This window comes from Nylanderia fulva, unplaced genomic scaffold (assembly GCF_048542155.1).
Source record: "Nylanderia fulva isolate GAGA-0341 unplaced genomic scaffold, ASM4854215v1 Scaffold439, whole genome shotgun sequence".
Classification (NCBI taxonomy): Eukaryota; Metazoa; Arthropoda; class Insecta; order Hymenoptera; family Formicidae; genus Nylanderia; species Nylanderia fulva.
The window spans coordinates 42,794-58,528 of NW_028190520.1; the positions used below are offsets into that span (position 1 = coordinate 42,794).

Here is a 15,735-nt window from a genome sequence, read left to right on the forward strand (position 1 = left end):
TCTAGGAGTGCTGTCGACCTAATGGCTCGCGGATCGCGAATTTGTTTAAAACCTTTTCGTATCGCCCCTTTTAAGCGAGCGTCCTTTTCTATCATAGAAATCCATATTTTGTGCCAACATGACGACATAACTCCTGAAATCCCATACGACATGTCGGTATTCAGGATCGTTTTTACACTGTTCAAATTGGTGGGGTCCTTTTAAAAGGATTTAAGGGTTTGCGGGCGCGTAAAGATGTTTCGGTTTCTGCGTATGTCTGAAGAGATAAAACATCAAAGTTTGGTGGCCCCATTGGGAAATACTCTCTTATCGTATCTTGCTTGTCGCATGCCACGTCATCAAAGACAAAAATTGAATTTGGACATGCCTCGCTCGGTGGAATGACGTCACTGTTATTTGGAGAATGTAAAGTAGCCGATTTCGTCAAATGGCGTCAAAAATTTTCCAATAGGATATTTCGGCTGTTGCAGCGATTAAGTACACGTACCGTTCTGAAACGCACGCCGTGCGGACTTTCCAGCACTTTCAACACTTGGGTTTTTCCCCAGTTTTAGGGGCCGCAAACGATCGCGCGATAGTTGTCGGTAGAGCGACGGACTACGACCCGGTTTTGACGTTTTTTAAAATTATACACATACAATTTGAATTCCTCGAATAAAAAATTTTATACGGAAAAAAAAGACGGGGAAAATTTAAAAAACCCCGGGGAAAAACGTATGAGTTCAAGCGATCAAAATTTTTAAAAAGCCCCCATTTTCCCGGAAACTAAGTTTTAGTGTAAAATGCCCCTGAAGTTTTTTCCCAATCGGCTTGCGCTAATTTAAAAAACGTGAGAAGCGAGAAAGTGTGCCTCAGAGTAAATTTTTGCTCCCCAAAAAACTTTTGGGTCGCTGGGGTTCTAAACGTTTTGCCCAAAGCGAAAATGGGGGCAAAACGGGGCTTTCCCCATTAATTTTTTTCAAAAGGGGAAATTACCCCCTAGGTTAAGTGACCGGGGTGAAAAAGAAAAAAAATCGTTTTAACGTACATGAATTTTTCCCCCCGGGGGAACCCCTGGATTAGATCAGAAACCCCGGCGCAGATCTTTTCCCCCGGTCTTCGTCGGAGATTACTGATTTAGTGTTAAGCGTTGCGACTAGGGGGGGACGATTGTCGATTTTGAAAAGAAAAGATAAAAGTTAGAGCACGCGACGGCGGGCCCCGCAACAAAAAGTGCGACGGGGTGTCTTTTTAACAAAACACGAAAAAACCCCAAAAAGACTAGCAAAACAAACTTTTTGCTAATACAAAAAAAACCAAAATAAAAAGAGATCATTTTGTAAAAAAAGCTTTTTTTTAAAAACTTTTGGGTTTTGGGGGGTCGTGCCATTGAACAATGACTGGATTTCCTTGGGAAAAAGCCAGTCTTTGACGATCGAAACGTCAAGTTTAGATCACCAAAAACCCTTTTCCCCAAAAAAACCTTTTTGGTAAGCGACGAGATAAAATCCCCCTACCAAAAAGGATTTTTCCCTTCCCCTTGAGATTTTCCCCCTTTCATCGGGGGAGAAAACGGGGATAAATCATCCTTTTAGAAATCCTGTGAGGGGGAAATTTTTGCGTCGCATTCATTTTTTACAAATTTTGCTATGATCGATGGGGGAGGGTTTATCGCAACGGGGGGTGGGAAAACAATTTTTTGAAAAACTATGTAACAAATTTATCCATAGAAAAGGGGTTTTTGCGAAATGCAGGGGGGGATAAACCCGTTACTTGAAAGGATACTTTAATTTTTTTGTGCCGTGAAATGTTGGGATTTTTGGGGGTTACAAACGCCTTTGGGTTTTTTAAAGGGTCAGGTTGATTTTAATACGAGCGGAAAAAAGACAAAATTTTTTGTAGGAGTTTTTGCAGGGGCCCTTCCCAAAATTTTAAGTAAAATGGCGAAAAGCCACCCGTGTTGTTTAGGAGTTAAGAAACTGTCGAGCTGCGCGCTTTTGGAAAAAAGGGGGCGACCCGCGGGTTTACGCCGGGGGGTCTATACAAAATTTCCCCCTTTTGAAACGACGACCCAAACATTGTGGGCCCTTAAGACCGCGAACCAAATGGAGAAGCCCCCATTGGGGGTTTTTCCCCCGCAGACAGGGCGGAAAAAAAAAATGTCCCAGGAACGAGTCGATTCGACAACGAAAAATTTTTCCAAAGGAAAAATCTATTAATCGGGAAATTTTTTTGTGGGGGGGTATGAATCTGGTTTTGATAGAAAAAGAGGCAAAACTGTATGACACGTATGCGCGTTTTCCAAAAAAATTTTTAGGATACGAGTATCTGAGCCGAGTCACCGTTTGTTATTTTACGTTAGGTCCTTTGGATTATCGATTTTTTTCGAAAAACGAATGGGGCAAGAGCCCCAAAAAGAGGGGTTGAGATTAAGTTTTTGGGGTAAGGAAAAATTTCCCCCAAAAATACCACGATATTTTTCCTCTGCCGTTGCGGTCCAGTCAAAACCCTTTTTCCCAAAGGGGTTAAAAAAACCAAAAAAAATTTTCAAAAATACGGGTGAGAGAGAAGGGGGGTTTCATAATATGATGATGTGAGATGTTGAAAATTCGTAATCTTCTGAAAGACCAAAAACGAAGGGAAAAATTTTTTGCCCCAAAAGTTTTTTTGCCCGAAAAGGTTTATCCCAAAAAAAACATTTTTGTTTAAAGGAAACGGCAATCCCGAAAGGGAATACCGTGCCATTTTTTCGATGCCCCCGCCATGGGGCGTTTCTTTTAAAGTCGAAAAGACCCCGGGGTCGGGAATCGATACAATTTTTAATGGGGGGGGTGAAAAAAAATTTCCTCTGCAGGGGGGAGAGTTTAAAAACACCCAGCTACGCCCGGGGGAAAAAGAACAAAAAGGGGGGGGGGGGGAAAAAAGGTCCCCTTTTTTGTGGGGATGTAAAAGAACCCAAAAAAGAAGGGTGGCCGAAAAGTGGATTTGGGGGTGCACACGGTTTTCCCCTTGAGACCTGGAGCCATATAGAAGATGTGCCTGATTAAATAAATTAGCCCCATTACTTTCGGTGTAAAAAATGTAAAAAAAGCGGTTACAAAATGTATTTAATTTTTAAATTTTGGGGGTGGGCCCCCCTCGCGAAGCCCTTTTTTTTAAAAAAAATAGGGGTTTTAAAACATTTTTTTTTTTTCCCCCACCAATATTTTTAAGAATTCCTTTTTCCCCCCCCCCTTTTTAAAAAAATTTTTAAGCAATCGTATTTCTAAGAATTCCTTTTCCCCCCACTTTTTAAAAATTTCTTTTGTTTTTTTTCCCCAGAAAAATTTTTTTAAGAATTTTTTTCCCTTTTTTTAATATTTTAAAAATGAGCGTTACCGATTTTGTTTTTTTTATACGATCCGTTTTCTGTCGATGTTCTAACTGGGGGGTTTCCCCTTTTTTTTTCCCCCCGGGGTTTAAAAAAGCAGAGCAGCATAATTACTACATGCCGGAAGTTTATGAAACCCCGAGAAAAAATGTGACGAGGAAGTAAATTTTTTTTTTTTTTTATCTTTTTTTTTTTTACGAGTTTTTAATTTTTTTTAATTTTTACAGCGTTTTGCTGGAGCCCCCTGGCTTATATTGGAAGAGATACGCATTTACGGCCCGGAATTTAAATTCCTCGAAATCGGCTCAGAGTGGTCCGCCGGTTTTTTTGGAGATCGCTATGGAATCATCGGGGAAAAAAAACTAATACATTCCGAAACGTGGAAAGGGCCTACGAGCAAGTCACGCTTTAAAAAATTTCCCGAAAAAAGACCCCCAACCCAAAGAGGGTAAATTTTAAGGGTCGGGGGCCCCCCCATGCGATTTTACAAGGGGAAAAGAACCAATCAAAGTTTCGAATAGCGGACGTGCGCATGGGTGATAGTCCCAAAACGACGTTTCGTCGTAGTTTGGTCGATTCAGGGATCGAAATAAGGGTTTTATCGATTTACGGGCTCATCGCAAAGGTCGAAATCAAAATACACAATTTTCCCCCTTTCATCCCCGTAAGGGTTTTCCGAAAGCGAAACCCCTAGCGACCCCCTTTAACAAGCACCAAATTGTGTTGGAGGAGGAGCTTTTGTTTTTTTAAAAAGTAAAAAACTTTATATTTTTAAATTTTTTTTTTAAAAAAAAAGACAAAAAATAAATTTATGTTAATTTAGATGATTTTTTTTCGTGCCCCCGTTTTAAAAATTTGCGGGGGGGAGATAAAAATTTTTTTTCAAGGACATTTTCAACCAAATTCACGGGAGAATCGATTTTTTATTTTAGAGATAAAAAGGGCGAGAGAAAAAAAAAAAAATTTTTTCTTGAGGGGGACGCGAAAAGAGCAGAGGAAAAAAGGGCCATTGAGAGAGGGGGGGAAAAAAAAAAAGGGGAGAGTGAAAGACGAGGAGGGGAGAATTTCCCGGGGGGGGGGGGGGGTCCACGTTGGATCCCGCGAAGTGTGAAAAGGGGGGGGATGCGAAAAAAAGGGGGAGTGAAAAGGGGGGAAGGAGGGAAAAAATTTTTTTAAAATTTTTAAAAAATTTTTTTTTAATAAAATATATTTTATTTTTTTTTTTTTTATACTTATTTTTTGTACATTCCGCTTATTTTTTTTTAAAATTAACCCCCTTTTTTTTTTTTCTAACATTCCCCTAATTTTTTTTTTACATTTTTGGGTTATTTTTCTTTTAAAAAAATATCGAAGGGAGAAGGGGGGAAACATTTTTTTTTTAAATTTTAAAATTTTTTTTTATAAAAAATTTTATATTTTTTTATAAAATTTTTTTTTTTCGCCGGCATTGGCGTTTCCCCCAAAGGGTACCCCGTGGGGGTTGGGGATTTACCTATGGTATTTTATGGCGGGGTGCCCTGCGGTGGATTGACATGTGTTCATAGAGTAAGGACTCCACGGTTGGCAATTTTCCCCCATTTATGACTCCCCAAAACCCCCTTATGTGTGTGTAAATAAAAAAATAAAAAAAAAAAAATTTTTTAAAAAAAAAAAATATAAAAAATAAAAAAGTATAAAAAATATAAAAAAAAAAACAAAAAATTTAAAAAAAAAAATAAAAATAAAAAAAATCAAAAAAAACCCCTTTTAAAAAAGATGGTTGTACGGGGGCGGCAAGAGAGAGGGAGAGGCCTTATCGCGGCGAGAGGGGGTCCAACCTGGATTTAGCGGGTTTTTCCCTGCGGGGACTGCGAAGGGGGGGCGGCCCAAACCCTCGCTTTTTCCTGATGTGCCTTTGCACCCACATAGAAAAATAATAAAAATTTTTCTTTTTTTATATTTTTTAAAATAATATATACTTACGCGAAAATTTGGGGACAAATTGGCCAAAAAGAGTGTAACCCCTCCCGGGGAACGTCTACAGAGCGGGACCCGTAGCATCGTCACGTGCCTTTTCGATGGGTTTTAAAAAAGGGGAAACTGCTTGTTTTTCAAAAAAAAAGGGGGGAAAAACAAATTTTTTTCCCTCCCCCCCCCCGGGGAGTATGCCATCACAAAGAAAACCCCCGTCTGTTCGTTGAGGGAGCGATGGCCCCAAACTAGCGTACGGAGTGGGAAAACCCCCAAACGTTTCCCATGTGTACCCATCGGGGGGTGGGTTTCAATTTTCCAATTTTTCCCCTTCTTTAATCACCATCCTTTTTCAAAAAGGGGACATTAATCTCCCTTTCTTCAAAATCATCTAAAATAAATTTGGGTTCCCCAAAAAATTCGGGGTCGTACTTCGGCATGTGTTTTTTTTTGCTGTCGGAGATCATGATAATTTTCCCTTGCATCGGAGTCACCCCCCCCGTCTTCTCGCCTTTCTCCCTTTTTTTATAATTCACTCCTATACTTTATGATCGCCAGTGGTCACCGACATGACCCGGAGGCCTCGGTCCCCTTTATAGCCCGTCATCCCTTTTTCTTCAACGCGAATTGTAATTATTCCCAAAGGTGATCTTTTCCGAAAAAAAAAGGGCTGCTGACCGACCCGGTTTTTTCCCTTTTCCCCCAAGGGAAAAATTTTAAAAACAATCCAAAAAAAGTTTTTTTATTCTTTTCAATGTTTTTACCCTTTTTAAACAACAAAAAAATGGCTGGGGACTAGAAACTGACGATGTGGGAATTCCCCCCCTTTGACTCCCCTTTTTTTGGGGGAAAAAAAATTTAAATGTTGGGTTTACATACACGATGGGAAGGCATATTTCCCCTTTTTAAAAAAAAAGGGTTTTCCCCAATGAAAAAAACGACACAAAATTTTTTTAGCAAAGCTGAAAAAAGCGACCGCTTTGTCGTTTAGACGATTGGTTTCATTTTAAAAAAACCCCCCGCACTCTTAAAAATTTTTTGTGAAAATTTTTTTGGAAACCGGGAACACTCTTGTATGGGTTTTTGCACCCAAATTTGCAATTTCTTTCGAATTTCACAAGAAATAAAATTGGTTTTTTCTCTTAGTTTTAAAAAAAAAAAGGGGGTTTTTTTTTTTTTACCTGATGCATTTCCCCGAAAGCCAACCATCTTTGACATTTAATAAAAAACCCCAATAATTTTTTTTTGGTTTTCCATTTTTAGGGGGGGCACTTTTCACACGTATTTCAATTTTAAACCCCAGCCTTTTTCGCGAAATTTGCCAAAACCCGGGAAAATGGGGGCCTCAATTGCGTTTGATCCCCGGGCCCATTGTAATTTGAGACGCGACGATAGTCTGAACCCCCGGATCCCCCTTTTGTTTCCGGAAATTGTCCCCCAAATGCCTACGAAAAAACCGCACTTTTGCGTAAAAAATCTTCGGAATAATTGCAACGGTTGGACTTTTAAAAAAAGGGAAAATCGGAAGACCCTTTTTTTGAGACAAACACATGGGGGCCCCCCCAAGGAAAAGAGGGGGGCTCCCGGGTATATGGGCCCCCGGGAGCCCTCGGCCTTTTATATACCCCTCATCCTTTGTTTTTTAAGTGCCCAGATGAATTTTTAATTCGCAAGAAATATTGCGAATTTTCCCGTCCCCCAATTTTCCCAAAAAATTTTTCCGGGCAAAAAACGTAAACCCGGAAGACATGTCGCGAGGGGTTTCAAACCCTTGCTCCCCAAATTTTTCCCCCCCGAATTTTTTGAAATTTGTATCAAAACCCCCCTTTTTGTCGGCGTCGCGGAAAAGCGGAGCCCCTTTTGGTTTTTAATAAATTTTAGAAATTTTTTACCGAAAACCTTAACTTCAAAAAAAATTAATGACGAAACGCAAACCCCCTCCCCCGCGTGACGTCACCCCCCTCACCCCTGAAAATTCCCCCGCCCTTACCCCCCTCATTGCCCCTAGTCTAGAACTCTTATAATATTCCTACTATGTTACATACACATGTCTTTAATATATAAAGAAATCTTTTTTGTAATATTTTCCTTTTTTTCCTTTAGTATTCCCAGCAAACACCGATATAATTGTTACATTGCTATAATAAAACGAAATATAACAGATAATATAACGTGTACGTTAATGTAACATCCATGTTAGTTGTAATTTCCCACTCATAAATGTAACATTTTAATATAACATATATTACATTGTACATATATTATATTGTAATTATATACCAATTAGCACATTGATGTATTGATAAGTCTCCTGCTCTCCTGAGTTAGGAACAGTCATAACCGATCTTGGGATATAATAACAATATAACTACAATATAATATATGTAATATTAAAAATGTTACATCTATGAGTGGAAAATTACAACTAACATATAACGTTACATGTAACATGCTTAAGTATATAACATTTATATACTGTGTTTATATTTCTTCCCTTTAATTTTATCAGGCATCGCTTACTGGATCATCAATGGAATTGTTCAATAAAATGTTGACTTTGTCTAAACAAAAATATTTCGAAGAACTAAAATCATTTGCAGCAACACTTTACTTTTATTCAGCTAAAGCATACGAATATGTACGAATTAATTTTATGAAAAGTCTCTCTCATCCTAAGACATTGTTGAAATGATACAAAAATGTAAATGGTGAACCGGGAATAAGCATACAAGCTCTTGAATCAATCAAAATCAAATGCAAGGAAAGAATAATAAATAACAGACCATTATATTTCAACTTAGTAATTGATGAAATGTTCATAAAACAAAAAGTCGAATACCATGGTGGAGAGTATTGCACCAGTTTGGGCAGACGAGGCGGTGGCCACTCGACACATCAAGGATGTACTCAGGAGAGTACAAAGAAGGGTGGCCATACGCGTCGTCCGCGGGTATAGAACCGTGGCGCATGCAGCCGCCTCGGTCCTGGCGGGTCTGCCGCCTATGGAGCTCGTAGCTCGGGGCGTATAAAAGAGCGTACGAGCGCATAAAGGAGCTCCGTGGGTTAGGAACAGTCATAACCGACCGGGTCCGGGGGATTGTCAGACTCCAAGCTCGACAACAAATGATTGTTGAGTGGGGGGAGGCATTGAACCACATTCCCTTCACAAGATCGGGAGACAGGGTTGTCGGGGCCATAAGGCCTGTAATTGAAGAATTGATGGACAGGCCGCGTGGCAGCAGGATGTCATTTTACATGACGCAGGTGTTCTCCGGACATGGGTGTTTCGGAGAATACCTGTGTCGTATCAGGAGAGAGCGCACCACACAGTGCAATCATTGCGAGGACGACAGAGACACGGCGCAGCACACGCTGGAACATTATCCAGCGTGGGAGGAAGAGCGCCGTGTCCTTATGGAAAAAATAGGGAACGATCTGTCGCTATCCGGCATCGTCCGAAAGATGCTGGAGAGCGAGAAAAATTGGAAGGCGATGGTCTCCTTTTGCGGCAGAGTAATGTTGCAGAAGGAGACGGCGGAAAGAGAGAGAGAGAGAGGGAAAGGGATGCGGCAATGGGTAGCGGGGGAGGGCTAAGAAGAAGAAGAGGAAAGAGGCGACCCCGTCACCTAGTTGTTGACGACGATTAACATTAAAGGGGGACTTAGTCCCCCCCCCCATATGTCTGGGAGGAAGCTGAGGAAAGAAAAAATTGAAAGGAGGGAGGGGTCACAGAAAGGATTTTTATCTCCCATTGCACGTGACTCCTCACAAACAAGGACGAGAAGGAGCGAGGTCGGAAGCGTGGCGTCCTGCCCGCCCGCCGGGCGCTCATGTGAGTGCGTTGGCGGGGGGGTAGACGCTCGAACCCCCGATCACCAGTCGAGGCACTCCACTTGGGGAGAGTCTCGGCAAGAGATCCCGGGATAAGGGCCGAATCCTAACCCCACAGGGGAAAGGAGGGAGCTACATCCCGGGATCTCAAAGGGGAGCACAGGAGAGACGTGCGCAAACGCGCTCGGCAATCCATTGCACGTGCTTCCCCTCCGGGACGAGATGCGGCAGCGGGGGTCCCCTTGCCGGAAGCCGAAAGGCTTCCGGTCGGGAAAAACCGCTGCCGTAGAGGAGGGTTGCCCCCCTTCAGGGGACAGTCCTCTGGAACGGGCCCCCTCGATTGAAGGCCGAACCCAGATACCCACGGGTGCTGGGAGGAGTCTCAATCGGGTGGGGGGGGGGTGAGCGGGTGTCTCGAGTCATGACCCCGCCCCCCTAACTTTTAGGGAGGGCGCGATGTGAGAGTGTGGCCCCCTTGCGTCGCGAACACCACGAGTACGGCCGCCTCTCTCCTTCAGAGGGAAATACAAGGGGTCCAATGGGACCCTGATGGGAAAGGTTGGTGGGGGGCCCTCCAGAAGTAATGCAATTGCTCGTTCCCGGAGGGCTCCCAATTAACCACCCGGGCCAGGCCATTATGGTGGTTTTAGTGAAGTTCCTTCTCGTGGACCCTACCGGGATGATCTAGATCATCCCGGTATGGACGAGAAGAATCACACATACCCGATGTTCCTTACCCGAGGGACATGGGGACCTGTCGCAGGTTTCCACCATGTAAAAAAAAAAAAAATGGTGGAGAGTGTTGTGGGTATGTTGACTTAGGTACAAATATCGATAATGATGCTATACTTACAGCACAATATGCGTTAGTTTTGATGGTCGTTTGCTTAAATGATTATTGGAAAATTCCAATATCATATTATTTAATTAATAGTTTATCCAGCAACGAACGGGCAGGAATTATTAAGAAGTGTTTAGAAGAATTGCATAAAGTTGATGCAAATGTTGTTTCTTTAGCCGATGGTGCTGCATGTAATTTGAACACATATAAAAAGCTTGGTGCTTCTTTAGAGGTAAACTATAATATGCAAACATTTTTTCATCACCCAAATGATGATCACCCTTTAATGAAAAGGTTTATGTAATATTAGATGATGATCACCCTCTAATGAAAAGGTTTATGTAATATTGGATCCTTGTCATATGTTAAAATTAATTCGAAATTGTTTAGCTTCAAAGGGTAGTCTCATTGATGATAACAAAAATTTCATTCATTAGTCATATTTTGTTAAGTTTGTTCAATTGCAAGAGAAAGAGGGCACTTAGGTACTAAATTACGAAGGCAACATATTTTTTAGGAACAAGAAAAAATGAAAGTAGTGCTTGCTGCTCAATTATTTAGTAAAAGTGTTGCTGATGCAATGACGTTCTGTAAAGACATATTAAAGAATCCAGATTTTTTACAATCCAGTGCCACAAGTCGGTTTTGTATTTATATTAATAATATTTTTGATCTATTAAATAGCAGAAATTTATTCTCCAAGACACCAACAAAACAATGTATTACATTACAAAATGTAGATAATATTAAAGCGCAAGTCTGCGATTTTATAACTTATTTGTTCTCATTGAAAGACCACATAGGTGGACCAATATTAAATTCATCGCGCAAAACAGGGTTTCTGGAAATGATAGTTGCTTTAAAGTGTACTATTAGAATTGCTGAAACACTGTTCAAACATAAACATTTTACATTTTTGATGACATATAAGTTATCCCAAGATCATATCGAAACGTTTTTTGGTGCAATTCGTAGTCGGGGAGGCTTCAATAATAATCCTAGTGCTTGGAAATTTAAAACAGCGTTTAAACGGTTGTTCGTGAAAACAGATGTGCGTATTTTACATAACAGTAATTGTCAATTATTAGATGAAACTAGAATAATGACGATAAATGATAATGTACAACAAGAAGCAGAACAATTTCTTGATGAAACTATATTTTTTTCTAATCATGATTATTGTCGTAATTTCGATAATAATTTGAATATAGAAATATGTGTGATATCAGAAAAAAATGTTAAGAAGCAATATGAATGATACAAAAAAGAAAAATGCAATTGAAATATTAAGTTTAAAAGTATTAAAAAATTTAAAATCAAGTGTTTTTAGTTCTACTGCTTATTTAAATCATAATTTAGAATATTCGTATTTAGAGGATCATCGAAATGAATTAATAAAATTAATTATAAAGAAATATTTAATAATTAGATTAAATCATATATCAGTAACAAAAAATGATAGTACAAAACGAATAAGGTCACTCCATTCTAGAATGATTATTTTTAAAAATCAATGAAATTAATAATTTCAGAAACTTTAAATATCTATATGCATACTGTGTTAATATCTATATAAATTGCATAATTTTATTGATTTTTAAACATTTGAATTATTTAAGAAATTTTTTTTTATTTTAGCTTGATTTTATTATTCCAGGGGAATAACTTAAAATAGTTGATTACTTTTTAAAATTAATATAATTAATAATACTTTTGAAGCCAAATATTATTTACATGCAAGTGATAATGTCGTTAAGTTTTGTTTTTTAAATATTTTAAACATTTAAAAAAATTATTTTTATCTTAATAAGTTTTATTTTATCAAGAAAATGACTTGATACAAATGTCTTGAGCACTGTGATATACGTACATTATATAATGATTAAGTATGTATAATAATATTGCATTAAAATAGAAATAAAAGGAAAAGAAAAAGTATAAAAAATGATTCCATTCTTTTATTTATTTTTCATTTTATTTTATTTTTTTATTTTGTAATTTAATTTAAAATTGTGAAATCGTATTTACGAAGAGCAAAGAATGTTAAATATATATGTATATAAGTACCATATTACGCATACGCGAAAAGAGAAAGAGAGTGGAGGGCACTTCATATATCTGTCTCGCTTCCATTATTCGTCAGTTGTAGTGACGTCATGCTCCGTCTATTCATACTATGTCTATGGGCACAACCAAGCGTGTTGGTCAAAGTTCGAAATAGTTTTGTGTTTCGACTTTTGACTAGTACATTTTTAGTCAATCCTAGAAATAACTAATATGGCAGGTTAGAAAGTTAGAAACTAAAAATATTACTTCGGACTTAGGAGGCTTAATGGAGACGCCTGTCGGCCGGCCGGGAATTATAGATTCTTAATTTCCAGATATTAGCCAAAATACTAAATGAATCTCATTAAATTTAGGATATTCTTAATCAGTAAGCTCATATGTAGTCCTCTAAAGAGTTATTTTATGAAAAAAAAGTAAAAATAAAAATATTTAATAAACTTGGAGAAATGAGCAGCAAGGAGCGGTTGGGTTAGCCGCGAGTCCTCATTTAATTTATTATATATAAATTTTTAAGAGTAAAAATGTAAAATCCGGTTCTTTGGAGAACTGCTTTATTATACATATAAAGAATATATTTTTAAAAATTTATGAAGTTATGTCACTTATTGTATGAAATATCTAGACGATAAGATTCTCATTCATACATTCATAAGAAGCAGGGAAAATTTCCGTGGTAACATACTGACTGCTTGACGAGGAGAGAATATCATTCTGTCTTTGTCTCCTCTTGCATCTCGAGTTCGAAAACTCGAGTTCAAGTCTATCTGGTATAATAATTTTTTTACTATTTTTATTTAATATACGCTAGGCTGGAAAGATGCGTGACTATCAATATTCATTTTTTGCACATATTAGTTATTTTTGTAACAAAGCACCTTTCCCGACGCCACGGATCGGCTCGTCGGTGCCAGGATTCGGGAAGAAAGGAGACTCAGATTCGCAATAACACGCGGTTGTTCTGGTAAAAGTATAGTTTATTCGGGCCACCTTTTAGGGGTTGACCCGTGATTCAGTCTATCAATACATAGTAACGTATAACGGACAAAACGCGACCAGATGATACGGACGCGGACACGACTTATTGCTAGAATTTACAGATAGGAATATTACGGACGAGACGCGACCAGATTATACGGACGCGGACACGACTTATAACTAGAATTTTCAACGTGGACGCGCGTACGGGCGCCCTGAGAAGGGCGGACTCTGTCGAGCGCCGGTGTCTTACAGACAGGACCCGGTGACCGAGAACACTCGGCCTACACGACGAGGACGCTCGTCGGCCGGGATGACTTACGGACAGGACCCGGTGACCGAGAACACTCGGCCTACACGACGAGGACGCTCGTCGGCCGAGATGACTTACGGACAGGACCCGGTGACCGAGAAAACTCGGCCTACACGACGAGGACGCTTGTCGGCCGGGATGACTTACGGACGGGACCCGGTGACCGAGAACACTCGGCCTACACGACGAGAACGCTCGTCGGCCGGGATGACTGGGAGTGCGGAATTTGAGGAGTGATACCTGAGTACGCTCGAGGGACCAGGACGGGACTGGCGGCGAAGCTTCGGCTGCGCCGCTCTTTATACCCGACGAGTCACCCCACTCCAAGACTAGCTTAGAGGGGGTCGAGTGACGGGTGGGGGCGAAAAGGCGGATTTACAACGTGTTCATGTGGTGGCCCCGAAAGGGCCACGATGCGCGAATGGTTGGTTGGCCATGTGTGGCTAGTGACGGCCAATTGGGCCGTTACATTTTTATGGACGGAAGGCAATGAATAAGTTAAAATTATGGTTAAAATATGAAAAAACCATCATTGTCGGTAAATTGAAGATTAGTTTCTTACGTAATTGTAAAAAGTATGACGTTTTTCCGACACATATACTCTCAATATTTAAAAATTATGAACACCGTGTAACAAATCACAGGTCTTATTGTATTGGGTCTGTGCATAAGTCCGTAGCGAAAATCGAATAAATTTCAAACGCAAAATTCTTACCTTAAAAAGTGATCTTAATCAACTATATATGTCCCATTCTGTTCGATGACTTTCTGCCATCTATCCACAAGCTTCATTATCCCTCGTTTGTAGAAGTCTTGAGATTTTTCTGCAAAGAAGTCTTCCAAGTGATTTTTGAGAACGTCCAGGGAACTGAAGGATTTATTATTTAACTCAGAAATAAATATTTTTATCGGCTCTCAATATAAATAATATAAGTATGCTGTCTTCTAAGCTGGGCAATAGAGCCAAGGAAACGAAACGAAAAATTAATTAAACGGAACTGTATCTCAATTTGAGATCCCAAAGTTCCACATATAAATTAATTTCGAAACTTACATATGGAGAAATAAGCGAGAAAAATATAGGTCCGAAAGTCGCTGAAGCGGGAATCGAACCCGCGTCTTTCACTTTCCGGGCGACTGCTCTTACCAACTAAGCTATTCAGACCCTTTCGATCCTATATTTTTCATTTGCCTTTTTAGTAGATGTTAGTAAATACCGCCGTGATTAGCCCAAGGCGTGAATAAACTCAGAAATAAATATTTTTATCGGCTCTCAATATAAATAATATAAGTATGCTGTCTTCTAAGCTGGGCAATAGAGCCAAGGAAACGAAACGAAAAATTAGGTAAGAGCAGTCGCCCGGAAAGTGAAAGACGCGGGTTCGATTCCCGCTTCAGCGACTTTTCGGACCTATATTTTTCTCGCTTATTTCTCCATATGTAAGTTTCGAAATTAATTTATATGTGGAACTTTGGGATCTCAAATTGAGATACAGTTCCGTTTAATTAATTTTTCGTTTCGTTTCCTTGGCTCTATTGCCCAGCTTAGAAGACAGCATACTTATATTATTTATTATTTAAACTGTTCTGTAGTGATCGGAATAAGTGATAGTCGGAAGGTGCAAGGTCCGGACTATATGGTGGGTGCACCAAAACATCCCACCCAAGCTGCAATAATCATCTCGCGTTGTCGTGGTGGAACACAACGCCCTTTCTGTTCACCAATTCGGGTCGCTCCTGATCGATTGCTCGCTTTAATTTGTCCAGTTGTGAGCAATACTTGGTCGAATCAATCGTTTGGTTGGGTGGCAGCAGCTTATAATAGACTATGCCTTTTCAATCCCACCAGATGCTGAGCATGACCTTCTTTGGGTGTAACCCAGCTTTTGCGACCGTCTGAGCAGCCTCCCCGGGCTTCGACCATGATCTTTTTCGACTGACATTGTTGTAGACGATCCATTTTTCATCGCCAGTGATCATCCGCTTTAAAAATGGTTCGTTTTGATGGCGTTTGAGCAGCAAATCGCAAGCTGACATTCGGTCGATTAAATTCTTTTAGCTCAGTTCGTGCGGCACCCAAACATCAAGCTTTTTTACCATCCCAAGCTTCCGTAAATGTCTTGAAACAGTTGAATGATCAATGTTTAAATTACGTCCGATCTCCGTAGTCGTCAAATGTCGGTCGGAGTCGATTAAAGCCTTGATTTGATCGAGATCAGTAGTGACTGGTCGACCAGAGCGAGGAGCATCTTGGAGATCAAAATCTCCGCAACGAAATTTTTGGAACCACTTCCGACACACACTTTCGCTTACGGCATTCTCTCTGTACACGGCGCATATCTTTTTGTGAGTTTGCGACGCGTTTTTGCCTTTTCGGAAATAAAAAAGCGAAATGCACCGAAAATATAC

General features: G+C 39.9%; 1 pseudogene; it reads right to left on the reverse strand.

The window, feature by feature from the left end:
* LOC146721641 (acyl-CoA Delta-9 desaturase-like) overlaps nucleotides 1-15,286 on the reverse strand; it is a 17,407-nt pseudogene extending 2,121 nt beyond the window's left edge.
* Between the last annotated feature and the right edge of the window lie 449 nt (nucleotides 15,287-15,735).